This window comes from Muntiacus reevesi, chromosome 2 (assembly GCF_963930625.1).
Source record: "Muntiacus reevesi chromosome 2, mMunRee1.1, whole genome shotgun sequence".
Classification (NCBI taxonomy): Eukaryota; Metazoa; Chordata; class Mammalia; order Artiodactyla; family Cervidae; genus Muntiacus; species Muntiacus reevesi.
This window is the reverse complement of record NC_089250.1, coordinates 173,671,687-173,684,602: the sequence shown is the minus strand read 5'-3', so window position 1 is coordinate 173,684,602 and position 12,916 is coordinate 173,671,687. Positions and strand designations below refer to the sequence as shown.

The window sequence follows — 12,916 nt, the reverse complement described above, 5'->3', positions numbered from 1 at the left end:
AAAAGGATACAAATGAACTTACAAAACAGAAACGGATTCACAGATGTAGGGAATGAATTTATGGCTGCCGCTGGGGAGAGGTGAGTGGGATGGGTGGTAAGGGAGTTTGGGACTGACACGCACACACTGCTATCCAACACAGAACACCAACAGGGCTCTCCATGGAGCGCCGCGCAGTATTTTCTAGTAACCTAAGTGGGAAAGAATCTGAAAAAGAACAGATATGCGTATGCGAGAGCGAATCACTGCTGTACCTGAAGCTAGCACGGCACTGTTAACCGACTGTGTGCTGTTCCAAGTCACTTCAGTCGTGTCCGACTCTCTGTGGCCCTGTGGACCGCAGCCTGCCAGGCCCCTCTGTCCATGGGGATTGCCGTGCCCTCCTCCAGGGATCTTCCCAGGCCAGGGATTGGACCGGCATCTCTTACGTCTCCTGCACCGGCAGGTGGGTTCTTTTACCACTCTCCAGTATAAAGTAAAAATTAAAAAAAATTAAAGTTCAACCCTGAAAGATTGATTGGATGAATAGATAATCAAAAATGTATGTAAATAAAAGTGGATAAAACATCAAAATGGAGTTGCTGAAGGAACTGCAAGGGATGGGGACCCTGAAATCTCTCGACCCTGATTTTCGAGGGCCCAGGGACACCCCTACAGCTCTGCAGGAACTGAGGGGCCCTGGGGAGACCCTGGGACCTTTAGATTGGGAGTAGCCAGTCAGACCACACACAGGGCCCCAAAGCAGGGGCTCCCCACAAGCAGACTCCAGTTTGGGAGGCAGGTTGGTCTGGACAGAAGCATGGTCTCCATGACCAAGAGGACTGTGCTGCCTGAGAGACCACTGAACCATGGACCCACGTAACTGCCAGACAGCTGGGGTGGTGGATGGGTGACCCTCGCATGGAGTGGGTGGGCGACCGCCACGGCCACGGAGAGGCCCTCCAGGACCTGTTTCTCCTGTGGGGGCTCGCTCTGTGCCCCCATCAGAGGCCGAGTCGCCTCTGCCTGCCCCGCGGGCCAGGAGAAAGACACACGGGGACCCCGCTGTCTGACCTCCGCGGCTCTGACCACTGGGCCGGGAGTGATCAGTCCACTGATGTCAGCAGCGCAGCGGGGGCCAGATGGCCGCCTCCACAGAGACGCTGTGCACCCCCCACCCCCCGCCCCACGCTGGTGCCCTCTGGGGGAAACGTGGGCCTCTGGTCTTAAAAAGAAAGCTGGGCATGAGGTGCTGTCATCGCGGCCGCGTGTTCGCTGGCAGCCTGAGGACTTCACCGCACATGTTTCTGAGGCAGAGCAGGCCAGTGTGCCGGCCGGGTGTGAGGGCAGACCTGCAGGCCTGACTCAGCCGGTGTAGACTGCTAAGACAAAGCCCTGCTCCGTGAGTCTGCTCCGTGCATGATCTGAGAAGCCTGGCTGGTCCTCTGGAGCTGCTGTGGCCCTGGATGTTCACCCAAGCCCCTGACCCGAGACCCACCCACACTCCTGGGTGGTTGTGAGGAGTTCCTCAGCCTTAGTTTTATTTTAACTTTACTAATCTGTAGTGTCCATAACCAGATTTTTCCTTCATGAAGCTAGCCTGTCACCCCCTAACACTGTGTAAACTACATCCTGCACCTGGTATTTGCTCCACCTGCACTATCTTATAGCAAATCACCCCTTAGAGCTGTTTGCATTTGCAGAAAACAGGTCCCAGGTCGATAACCCAGAGACGAACGGATCCAACTATCTGGCTGCCAGACCCAACTACCAGGCTGCCTGACGTCAGTGAAGACTTTTAAAATAATGCAAGGAGAAGGATGCAAAACCACTTCACCTCTTTGATCCTTATCACTTACCCTGGACTACGAGTTCCACCTGTAAGACTTCTTACTATCCCCTGGGAGGGGGCACAGTTCTTGAGGTGCTAGCCTGCCGTGTTCTTCCTCCGGCAAAAAGAATAAGACCACTCTATTTCTTCCAAACTCTGTCTCCGTATTTCTGTTCAGCATCGGTGGGCTGGAAGCCGAGATTTTGGCGACAATTTCTTTGTCTTCTGGCAAACAGTGACCACGAGCTTTTGTTTCTATTTTACAGAATAGAAGGTTACTTGGGGAGGTCTGCCCAGCATACCCAGCATGGTATCCTTGTGCGTGTGGGGCGATGCCCACCCCCTGGTCCAGCAGGGTCTGGATGTCCACCTGTGGAGCCGGGATGACTGGTACGAGACGCGGGTGTGAGGTAAGAGAACTGCCCTGCTTTTGTTCTGGCACCATCTGCTCAGGTTCTGGGTCCTAGAAGTAGCCAGGGCCATGCAGAACCGTGAACGTGACACACGACACGACCACTCTGAGCTGGACTGGGAGACCCTCGCTCTGAGAGGTGCAGTCTGGGTCCTTCACAGGCACAAGCTCGCCAACTCCTCCCTGTGTGAGGCCAGAGGTGGGCTTTGTCTGAAGCCTAAGATGAGGTCTGCTGGGGAGCTGCCTGGTCTCTTCCTGGATCTGGTGGCATTTGGCGGGACCTGGCGAATCTGGTGGGACCTGGTGGGATCTGGAGGGCAGGCACCTGGCTGAGGCTGGCCAATCTGAGACCCTGGTCCTTCCAGTGTGTGACAGCCCTGGGCTGAGCATCCATCTGTCTGCCAGAGTCCAACTCCTGGAAGCTTTCAATGCCAGGAGCTAATAAAATTATGTTTACTTTTTGTTTGATTTAGTTTGGCTTTGACTTCTCTTATTTCAAACCAAAAGAACCTTAGAGAGATGCTACTTCCGTCTGTAAGAGAGAAGTGAGACTCAGGTGATGCAGTGAGCTGAATGTTCAAGCCCCCCCAGCATTCATACGGTGAAGTCCTAACCCCTGTGGCATGGTGTCTCGGCTGGCCTTCAGGAGGCGACTAGGTCACGGGGGCAGAGCCCTCACAAATGGGACTAGCGCCCTGTGAGAAGAGACTGGGTCCCCCATGCCCTTCCACCAAGTGAGGACAAGGCAAGGAGATGGCCATCTCTGAACCTCCCCCAACCCTGCTGGTGCCCTGGTCTTGGACCCAGAACTGTGACCAGTAAAGACTAGTCTGTGGCATCTTTGGTCTGGCAGCCAGAAGGGCCTGGACAGATGGGCAGGGAGGTGCCCAGCGTCGCCTGGCTGGGAACAGGGGCAGCCTCTCTCAGCTCCCATGGATCTCATCACCAACAAATGCCTTTGCTTCTCAAGCGCCCATGAACATGGGGTTCACCAAGGAAGCTTGTTAAATGCAGACAGCAGGGCCCCACCACAGATCCTATTCTGCAGGTCCCATTTTCCACAATCTGCATTTTCCACAAAATCCCAGGTGATTCTGATGCAGACCACATCTTTGTTGTTCAGTCGCTCAGTTGTTTTGTCCGACTCTTTGTGACCCTATGGACCACAGCACACCGGGCTTCCCTGTCCATCACCAACTCCCAGAGCTTGCTCAAACTCATGTCTATCGAGTCAGTGAAGCCATCCAACCATCTCATCCTCTGTCGTCCCCTTCTCCTCCCACCTTCCTTCTTTCCCAGCATCAGGGTCTTTTCTAATGAGTCAACTCTTCGCATCAGTTGGCCAAAGTATTGGAGTTTCAGCTTCAACATCAGTCCTTCCAATGAACATTCAGGACTGATTTCCTTTAGGATGGACTGGTTGGATCTCCTTGCAGTCCAAGGAACTCTCAAGGGTCTTCTCCAACACCACAGTTCAAAAACATCAATTCTTTGGCGCTCAGCTTTCTTTATGGTCCAACTATCACATCCATACATGACTACTGGAAAAATCAGAGCTTTGACTAGACAGACCTTTGTCAGCAAAGTAATGTCTTTACTTTTTAATACACTGTCTAGATTTGTCATAGAAGTGTTCAGTGATCTGCTAAAGTGACTCACAAAACTCAGGCAAACACTCCTTATGTTTACTGCTTTATTATAGTAAAGGCTGTGACCTATATACAACTGCCTGACATTCAGGTGGGCACATGGCCACCTGACCTATTTCTTTTTTTAAGTTTTTGGAAATTAATTTATTTTATTTGGCTATACCAGGTCTTAGTTGTGGCATGCAGGATCTTTAGTCTCAGCATGTGGGATTTAGTTCCTTGACCAGGGATCAAACCTGGGCTCCCTGAATTCATTGGGAGTGCAACTTAGCCACTGGACTGCCGGGGAAGTCCCAGTCACCTGAACCATGGATGCATTGTCCAGACTCTGCTGCAGGTCAGCAGGTAAATTGGAGATGAAGATGTGTAAGCAGGGGTAGTGTCTGAGAGCTTCTGGAAATCTCCTTGAATTTGGGGAGTGGTCAGATGTGAAGGTTGGAGCTCCAGCAGCCACTTTGGGAGAGAAAAGGGAAGTCATGAGCAGCAAGGTAGAGGCATTCTTGGTCATGAGTGATGCTAGTATGAATTCATGTGACCTGGGAACGCCAACCTCCATGCTTCCTGTACATGAAATAAAATACACTTCTGACTTATTTTAGCCACTGTTATTTTGGGTTTCTGTTTACACAGCTGAACCTAATCATGGGAATAACAAACAACACTGGCCACATCTGTGACCATTCCAAGGCAGCTGCTGCTACCGGAACACACAGGCCTTCATCAGCATCTCTGCCATGTCCCCGTTCTCACAGTAGCCCTCAGTCCCCGGGATGCTAAGAAGAGCTGACCACCTCGACCCTCCTCAGGAGGCAGCTTTCGCATGTTCTGGGAACCCCCCGCGCCAGCTCCAGCTCTGCCTCAGTGTCCACCTCCACCACAGCCCCTCTCCCACCAGTTAACGTAAAGTCTCACCTTTCTGATCTTGTCACCAGCTAAGAACTCCTGGACCCAGGTCTTCTGCCCTGCAGACCACACCCTCCATCACAGCTTCTGGGCTGAGACACGAACAGAAACACGACAGGGAGGCAGAGGTACCAGAGGGGCCTGGGAGGGACACTTGCAGTGGCCACCTGCCCTTCGGCTGGCTCGAGGAGGGCTGCCATCTCCTTACGTTGTGCCTCGTGATGCTCTCTGCAGTACAAGGTGACACCCCCGCTCTGGGGACGCAAGGGGGGTGACCATCCAAGTTTACGCAGCAGGTGTGCTGAAGGTCTGTCCAAACCTAACCTGTTGTCTTAACATCTGCTCTGTGCGAACAGGCTGTGATGTAAACCATGTACAGCCTGTGTTCAGGTGTCAGTTCCCCGGCACCTGAAACGTCTGCAATGCTGAGGTAGTGTGTCACCTGCCCAGGAGGCCTGAGTCCTGCGTAGGAGCAGCTGAGCCACCCTGGTCATCTGCAGTTTGTTCCCAAAATGCAGCCACGTTGCTGTCTGAGATACACAGGTCCTGTATAGAATGCAGATTCCGGAGGCCCCAGAACTCCAGGGGTGGGACAGGAAGAAACAAAGGCTCCTGAGAAAATTCATGTTTTTAGGCCAAGGTTGCTGGGAAAGGCCAGGCCCTCCTTCTAGACCTTCATGTCAGCAATCAAGCTGTCATTTTATGAACCATTAAGCTGACTGTGCTCACTGATGATATTTTAGATTCTACTGAAATTCATAAGCTGATCCACCTTTTGTAATAATCCAACAATGCATCATCCATCATGGTTCAAGCTTCAGAAAGAGGGCAGCAAGGGTATGTCCTGTAATATTCCCATCAATGTTTATTTTTATTTAATTATGTCTGGAGAGCAGCACTCTCTGTTTGGATGGTGGACAGTTAGGGAGGGCTTGTGAAGGTAGCTGAATGGGAGGCCACACTGGTGCCCTCTTTATTCCAAGGAAGATCCAAACATGATCTGAAACCTGTGCTCTTGTTCCATCTGGCCCACACGCACACCACAGGCCGATGCTGAGAGGACGCTGGCCACAGGACTGCGGCATGTGGCTGCACAATCTTCCCACCACACTGCCACCCCTGTTTGATGTCTCTAGGATGTCACTTAGAAGCATTGTCACAGACACACCCGTTGTGTCCTATGTGAGGGGGTTCCATTCAGAAGCAGCTTGGGCAAACAGTCCTGGGCAAAATCCTCTAGGTCCTCCAGCCATGCTCCGGGAGGCAGCCCAACCAGCCCTGGCTAGCCACCCACCCACAGTGTGTCCGGGCAGACACGAATCACCTGTCCCCAGGGTCAGCCTTCCGCGCCCTCAGGAGTGCCAACAAACCCATGTTCCTTCAGCCCAGACAGCCCCAACTGTCTGTGGAAGCACCAGACCCCTGAGAGCAGCTGCAGGGCCTGCTCAGCTCCTGAACGAGGCCAGGCGTGGAGCAGAGTGGGTCCAAGGCCAGAGGCAGAGGGCTCAGCCACGGTGGCTGCCACCGCGGCCTGGAGAGCTCGGATGCTGAGCAAGGAGGGATGGGTCACTGGCGACCAGTCTCTGAGAGGCTGCTGAGAAGGAGGCTGTCTAGTGGCTCTTGGTTTTCCACAAGTACTTGTGAATCTGTGGTGACCCTCACAGGGTCCCACCCGGGTCTGATCTCCCAAGGACCAGGAAACAGCATCCTTGGCAATGATGTACTCAGCATGGACCATGGGGCATTTGTGGAGTAAATGCACAGCTTGCCACAATTATAATGAGTCAAAGAGAATTGCTGAAAATCACCAAAAATCTATGCAAAAATGGGTGCATCATGCAGTAAGTCGATCTCCTTGCACCTGGACTTTGCAGTCTAACAGCCAGAGCTCAGACACAACGCGCACATGCACATGTGTACACAAGCCCATCGCACATTCTGGTAGAGTCTGGAAAACACAGTTTAAACATAATTTAAAAAACACACAATACTCTTCATTGTAAGTTCCAGACAACCAGTTGACTCTCACAGAATACTTCTGTTGATTTTTGGAGAACTCTTATATCTGTCGGTAACCTGTGCTTGTAGCTGACCAGCAAGGGTCCTTTCCACACGTTAGTGGATTTCTTTCTTTCTTTTTTTTTTGCCTTAATGGATAAGACAAAAGTGAAGCCACAAAACTCAATCTGATCTTTTCTTGCTTGTCAGCGACTTCTTTCCTGAACTGGATCTTAGTTTTCTAATATTAAAAGAGTATTTCCTCCATATTCTTGTGCTATTGGGTATATTGGCTTCAACACAGTATTGAGCATAATCAGCACATTAGCGTTTTCTCTCCCCTTTTACTGAGTTGAGACTCTCCGGAAAGCAATACAGGTGGGGTGTAAACACTCCTGCTCAGACCCTGTTCAAGCCACACCTCACAGGACTGACAGAGTGGGAGTGATGGTCGGCGGCCACTGTGGATAGAACTAGGAAAAAGGAGACACAGGAGGACCGAGGCACGTACGCTGCCGCCTGACACCAAGACCAGGGATGAATTATGGCTACGGAACAAAGGCATATGCATCAACCTCACAAAGGAAAGGTGAACGTCTGAGAGGAGCTGGGAGATGAAAGCGGAAGGAAAAGGCAGAGGCGTGGGCAGTGCTCACGCTGCAGGACTGTAAACAGGCCAGCACATACTTGAGGCTGCTGCTGAGTTGCTGAGTTCTCTGTTCCTGGGAGGCCCAGGCGTGGGCTCAGCTGTCTGCTGCCCTGGGTTCACTTTTATCTGGTTCCTGGCTCCTACCTCTGGGTCCTGCAGGATCTCCTCCTCTGTTAGTCTCCTCTCCACTCCTCTTACTTGCTGAGCCTCTCTTACAATAGAGAACTCTAAAATAGCTTTTCTTGATTAAAATCCATTTACTCCAAAGTTCTTAGGCAGCATTATAAATACTGGTTTTAAACACTAGCCAGAGGATTATAGATAAAATAGAAACTATTTCCCAATGAAATTTCATCTAAAAATATATCAGCCTCTGCTCTCACCTTATTTTAGTGAAGCGCATCAGAGGGAATGCTGGACCTGTGTCCAGGTGAAGGTCACTTATGTCTCTTTATGTTATTTCCAGGAATTACTCGAGTAGATGAAAAAAAAAAAAACAGAAGGGAGTTGTCTATAAAAAAATGTTCATGTAAACAGGCTTTCTCAGTCAGGGAAAACACTTTTCTGCTTAAATTCAAATACACAAGGACAAAAGGTGTCCTGGCCCTGAGGGGGCTTGGGACCAGCACCTGGGGTGGACATTGCTGCTCATGTCACTGGAAAAGCCTGTACTGCAGAGTCCTGGTAGCTGTTCCTTTGTCTTTCATTCTTCCCTTGACCTCCGAAAGCCTTTCTCTCCCAGAATTCAGGTAGTGGTTCTGGAAGAAGCTGCAGAGGCAGCCCGACTGACCGGGCTGCTTAACCCGTTCAAGTCAGTGAAAATGAACAGATCGCTTAGAGTCATGGGTACTTGATTTCATTCTCCATTTGCAACGGTGAAATTTGCTTGATAGCATGGTTAAATATCCCCAAATTATAATTAATTCTAATTAGCCAATAAAATCTTAGTGCACTAAAATCTTGATTAAGCAGAACTGAAATAGTCAGAATTGCCATGCTGCATTCTATTTTTAAGAGAGTGACAGATTGAGTAGAAATACAATCTAAAACCAGATTGTGATACAAATTTCAGGCAACATTCTGGGATTGGTTTAGCACTGCTCTCACCTGGAATGCAGGCCACATTCAAATTTGCCCATGGGAACCATGTTTTGGCTGGCCAGTCCCTTCCTCTGTCCTGCCAGGCCCAAGTCCCCTCACCCCTTTGACACCGTTTGGTGTTGTTTCAGGGGGCGACAAAGAGCTCTGTTACCATAGTTCTTTTTTTCTCAGTGTAGAAAAGAATTTAGTGAAACAAAGTGATAGATAAAAAGTGATTTATTAGAACAGCATGTTTGTGAGGTTTACAAATAGGTGGGTGAGAAATGCTGTGCCCCAGAACTTACTGGGCTACAGTTTTTTTTAATTAATTAAGCTATTCATTCTTGTCTGTGCTGGGTCTTCCTTGCTGCATGGGCTTGTCTCGAGTTGTGCCAAGCGGGGGCTACTGTCTAGTTGTGGTGTGTGGGCTTCTCATCGCAGCAGCTTCTCTTGTTGCAGGACACAGGCTCTGGGGCATGTGGGCTTCAACAGCTGTGGCACGTGGGCTCAGTAGAGCCAGGCTCAATTGTAGTGGCGCACGGGCTTAGTGGTTCCATGCATGTGAGATCTTTCCGGACCAGGGATGGAACCCATGTCTTCTCCATTGGCAGGGGGATTCTTCAACACTGAGCCACCAGAGATGGGTTACAGTTTTATAATCAAAGGAAAAGTGGGGAGAGGGAGAACTTGTCTTTCTTGAGAAGATGACATGCTTCCATCATCAGGTCCTCCTCTAGGTTGAGCAAGGACTTTGCTTGTCTCCACGTAGTCAAGCTAGGTGCACAAGTTACTGTTTTCTGGTCAGAGATCGTGTCCGAGGGAGCATTAACTTACTGAGCTCACTGGGCAGTATGTGGGTCCCATGCTGTCATTGTTTCCTTCTTTGAGGGCATGTCTGATGCTTCTGCAGCAAGGTTTTGTCTCTGAGCAAGCTTGCTTGGTTTTGTGGTTAAGCAAATCTGCTTCCTTGAGTAATCATTAACTTACAGGGGTCTCTCCTATCTTTTTCTACTTATAATCCTCCAGCGGGATTAACTATTTAATCATCTACTTTGTCACTTCTGTCTCTATCACCTCCACACCCTGGGAGTGTCACGTCGTCCCCTTTCCTTCCTGGCGGGCCTCCTCCCAGCCTATATTTCTGCCTTAGTCAGTTCAGTTCAGTTGCTCAGTCATCTCTGACTCTCTGCGACCCAGATATCCCATATTCCTGCTTGGACCCAGCCAATCATATTCATTTCAAACACTGGACTGAAGGCCAAGCTGGTATTCCTTCCTTGATCTTTATTTTCATTGCCTTTGATGAATACACCAATCTTGCCTATGAGAGTTTAGGACAAGACACACCTTCCACCCCCCATCCCAATACTCATGCACCTCACAGGCCACAGCCCCCAATTCTCAAGAAACATAACTCAGAGGGAGTGGGGAGAGCTGAGTGGGTGTGCTGTCTGGGTGCTGTGGCACCTCCCAGGTGGGCAAAACCTGAATAGGTAAGGCCTATTACACCTGTGTAACCACCTGGCCCACCTCCCACACAAAGGGGAAATGAGGCATCACTCTGTCCCTTAGCCCAGACTGCATGGAGCACATTTGGAATGGCAGTCCTTCTCTCCCCATTATTGGGTAGGTTAACTTCACGTGGAAAGGAGGACACCACTCACCTGAAAGTGGAAATGACCCTGGAATCCCCTCTGGGGCCAATAACTGTCTCAGTCTGGGCCACCCATTCCTGGCCCTAAGGGGGGGGGCGGGGGGCGGCGGCGCCGTGCGTGCGTGTGTGTCTGTGTCTGTGTGTGTGTGTGTCTGTGTCCATTTCCCAAGATTTCCTTTCCCCAAACTCTTCCCTGGTATCCTGACAGCACACTCCCCTTGACCCCACCCCCCACCCCCACTCTCCCGCCTTGTCCCTGAGTGGCGGGACAAACTTTGGAGTCCTGGCAACCAAGATCCCTACAGAGAAACAAGTGGGCCCACCTCCCAACAAAACAAAAGGTTCTAACAAGGAAGTGAAGACTTTAGTTGGCTGCAGGCCTTTTGAACCTAAATGGGGCTAAGATAAATAGCAGTATGGAGGCCACTGAAAGTGAAAGTCGCTCAGTCTTCTCCGACTCTGCCACCCATGGACTATATAATCCATGGAATTCTCCAGGCCAGAATACTGGAGTGCGTAGCCTTTCCCTTCTCCAGGGGATCTTTCCAATCCAGGGATCGACCTCAGTTCTCCCGCATTGCAGGCGGATTCTTCACCAGCTGAGCCACCAGGGAAGCCCGAGGCCACTGGGACATATTAAATGATATTAAATGATGACGATCCCTTCTTCGTCATGAGTATTCACTTAGAAAACCGTAATTCATTGGGAGTTCCTGTTAGAGAAAACCTTACACTGAAGATTAAACACTGCAAATATCTTGCATCCGTGTTGAGGGTAAACTGCACTGTGAAGCTTAAGCCCAAATGCCCAGGCCCACGCCCATTGTGGGCGAGCGGGAGGAACCGCGCGCACGCGCAGAGCTGACGGCCTGCCAGCTACGGCGCGGAGGCCCCGCGCACGCGCAGAGCTGACTGCCGCCCAGGGGCGGTACCGAGGTCCCGCGCATGCGCAGAGCTGAACGCTGGCGCACCGCCAGTCTCTGCTGATAGGCGAGGTGAAGGGGGTCGAGAGAGGAGGGGTGGCGGCGGACACTTTGGGGAGAAGGGCCAAGATGATGGTCAAGAAAGCTGGGGGGCGGGCGTTGTGCCGGCTGAAAACCCAGGTAGAGCGTCTGCCTCCGAACTAGGCAGTACCAGACGGCCTCGACCGAAGTGGCCGGGAGCACGCGTGGACGGGGAGGCGGAGACTGCGCAGGCGCGGGAGGCGGCGGCCCCGGCGCTCGCGGGTTGGACGCTCGCGGGCTCCGGGCCGGTTGAGGGAGCCTCCCCGCCTGCTGTTTCCAGTACCTGTCGTCCGCTGTCGCCTGCCCCGCTCTGCTCAGGGTCGTTTGTGGTCTGCAGCCGCTGCCATTCAGGAGCCTCCGCTGGGAGCCGGCCGTGCCGTTCACGCGGCGCAGCTCGGGCTCGGCCTGCTTTCGGCGCGCTCTGTCCTCCCAGGCTGCGAGCCCCGCTGACGCCATCGGAAGGCGACCGGAGGCGCCGGCGCGGCGTGGCCCTGTACCCTATGCCCGGTCCCCGAACCCCCTCCTCGCCGTCTCTCCGTGTCCCGTCCTTGGTTCCCTTCTCTGACTGCGAAGTGGGCCTCTCTGATCTGTTTCTGAGGCCCATGGGGAAGGATAAGAAGTGGAGTAGGAGGCGAGGGAGCAAGGAATGAAGGAAGGGGCTCCCTGCAGACTGTCCGCTATCAGGCCACGCTCTGGTTGTAACAGAGGCGCGGGTGACTTTGTCTCTTTCAAATAGATAAGTGTTTTACGCTTTCACATTTACATTTAGTGTATCTTCCCCACTGTTGAGTGACCTTCCTGGCCAGCAAGGAGACCACCCAGGATGACCCACCTCCCGGGGGCTCGGTCCTAGGTGTGCTGTCGGAGAGCTGGGGTCCTGGAAAGAGGGTTGGGGGAGGGTGTGTGCCTGGCGTCTGCCCTCGCCTGTCATCTCGCAGCCCCTCCTAGCTAAGGTCTTCCATCTCAGACAGTACTGTGTAGATTTAGCCTCTCCGACTTCTTCCTGTTCTCTAGGCACCCGTGACCTCGTTCACCCAGAGGAAGTTGCATGGGCCATGGGACAGTGAGTGGGAGGAGTGGCGAAGACTGGGCATTTGTGCAAAATAAATGTTGAAATACTAAGCCGCGTCTGTTAGCTTTATGTCTTTTAACCGTCATTTCAAGCCTATGGTTTTTGTAAGTCGTTTCAAGGATTGTAGTTTGTTCTAAATCAGAAGTACTCTGCAGTTAATAGATCAGTAGTCTCAAACTGGATGGGCAGGGAATGCAAGTAGAGCGCTTTTGAGAAGTTCTGATCTAAAAATGTGCCCTAGACCACCATCTCTTGCCACCTCCCCAGGGTGGTTGTTGTTCAGTCGCTAAGTTGTGTCCAACTCTTTGCAACCTGGTGGATTGCTGCATGCCAGGCTTCCCTGTCCTTGACTATCTCCTAGAGTTTGCTCAAACTCATATCCATTGAATTGGTGGTGTCATCCAACCATCTCATCCTGTCATCTCCAGGGTAATTGATGCATGTTGTGAGACAGTTGCTTTGAGGCTATGCAGCATCCTGTTTGTTTTCAAGTTTTTGCCTAGTTGCTGGAAACAATTACAAGACTGTTTGCCTAATGGTGATATTTTTGTTCCCCTCATTCCTTATTTATTTATTTTTGGCTGTACCTGGTGGTATGTGGGATATGCAGGATCTCAGTTCCCCAACCAGGGCTTGAGCTCGTGCCCCCGTTCCTTGGGAACACAGTCTTAACTGCTGGACTGCC

At 51.6% G+C, this 12,916-nt stretch overlaps 1 long non-coding RNA gene across 1 annotated transcript; it reads right to left on the bottom strand.

Moving 5' to 3' along the window:
• Positions 1 to 260: 260 nt before the first annotated feature.
• On the bottom strand, positions 261 to 11,573 carry LOC136160238 (uncharacterized). The gene is made up of 4 exons (XR_010661585.1): positions 11,443 to 11,573; positions 4,784 to 6,722; positions 1,839 to 4,324; positions 261 to 463 (listed from the first exon to the last, which is right to left on the bottom strand). It is a non-coding gene; the product is annotated as an uncharacterized lncRNA (long non-coding RNA).
• Between the last annotated feature and the right edge of the window lie 1,343 nt (positions 11,574 to 12,916).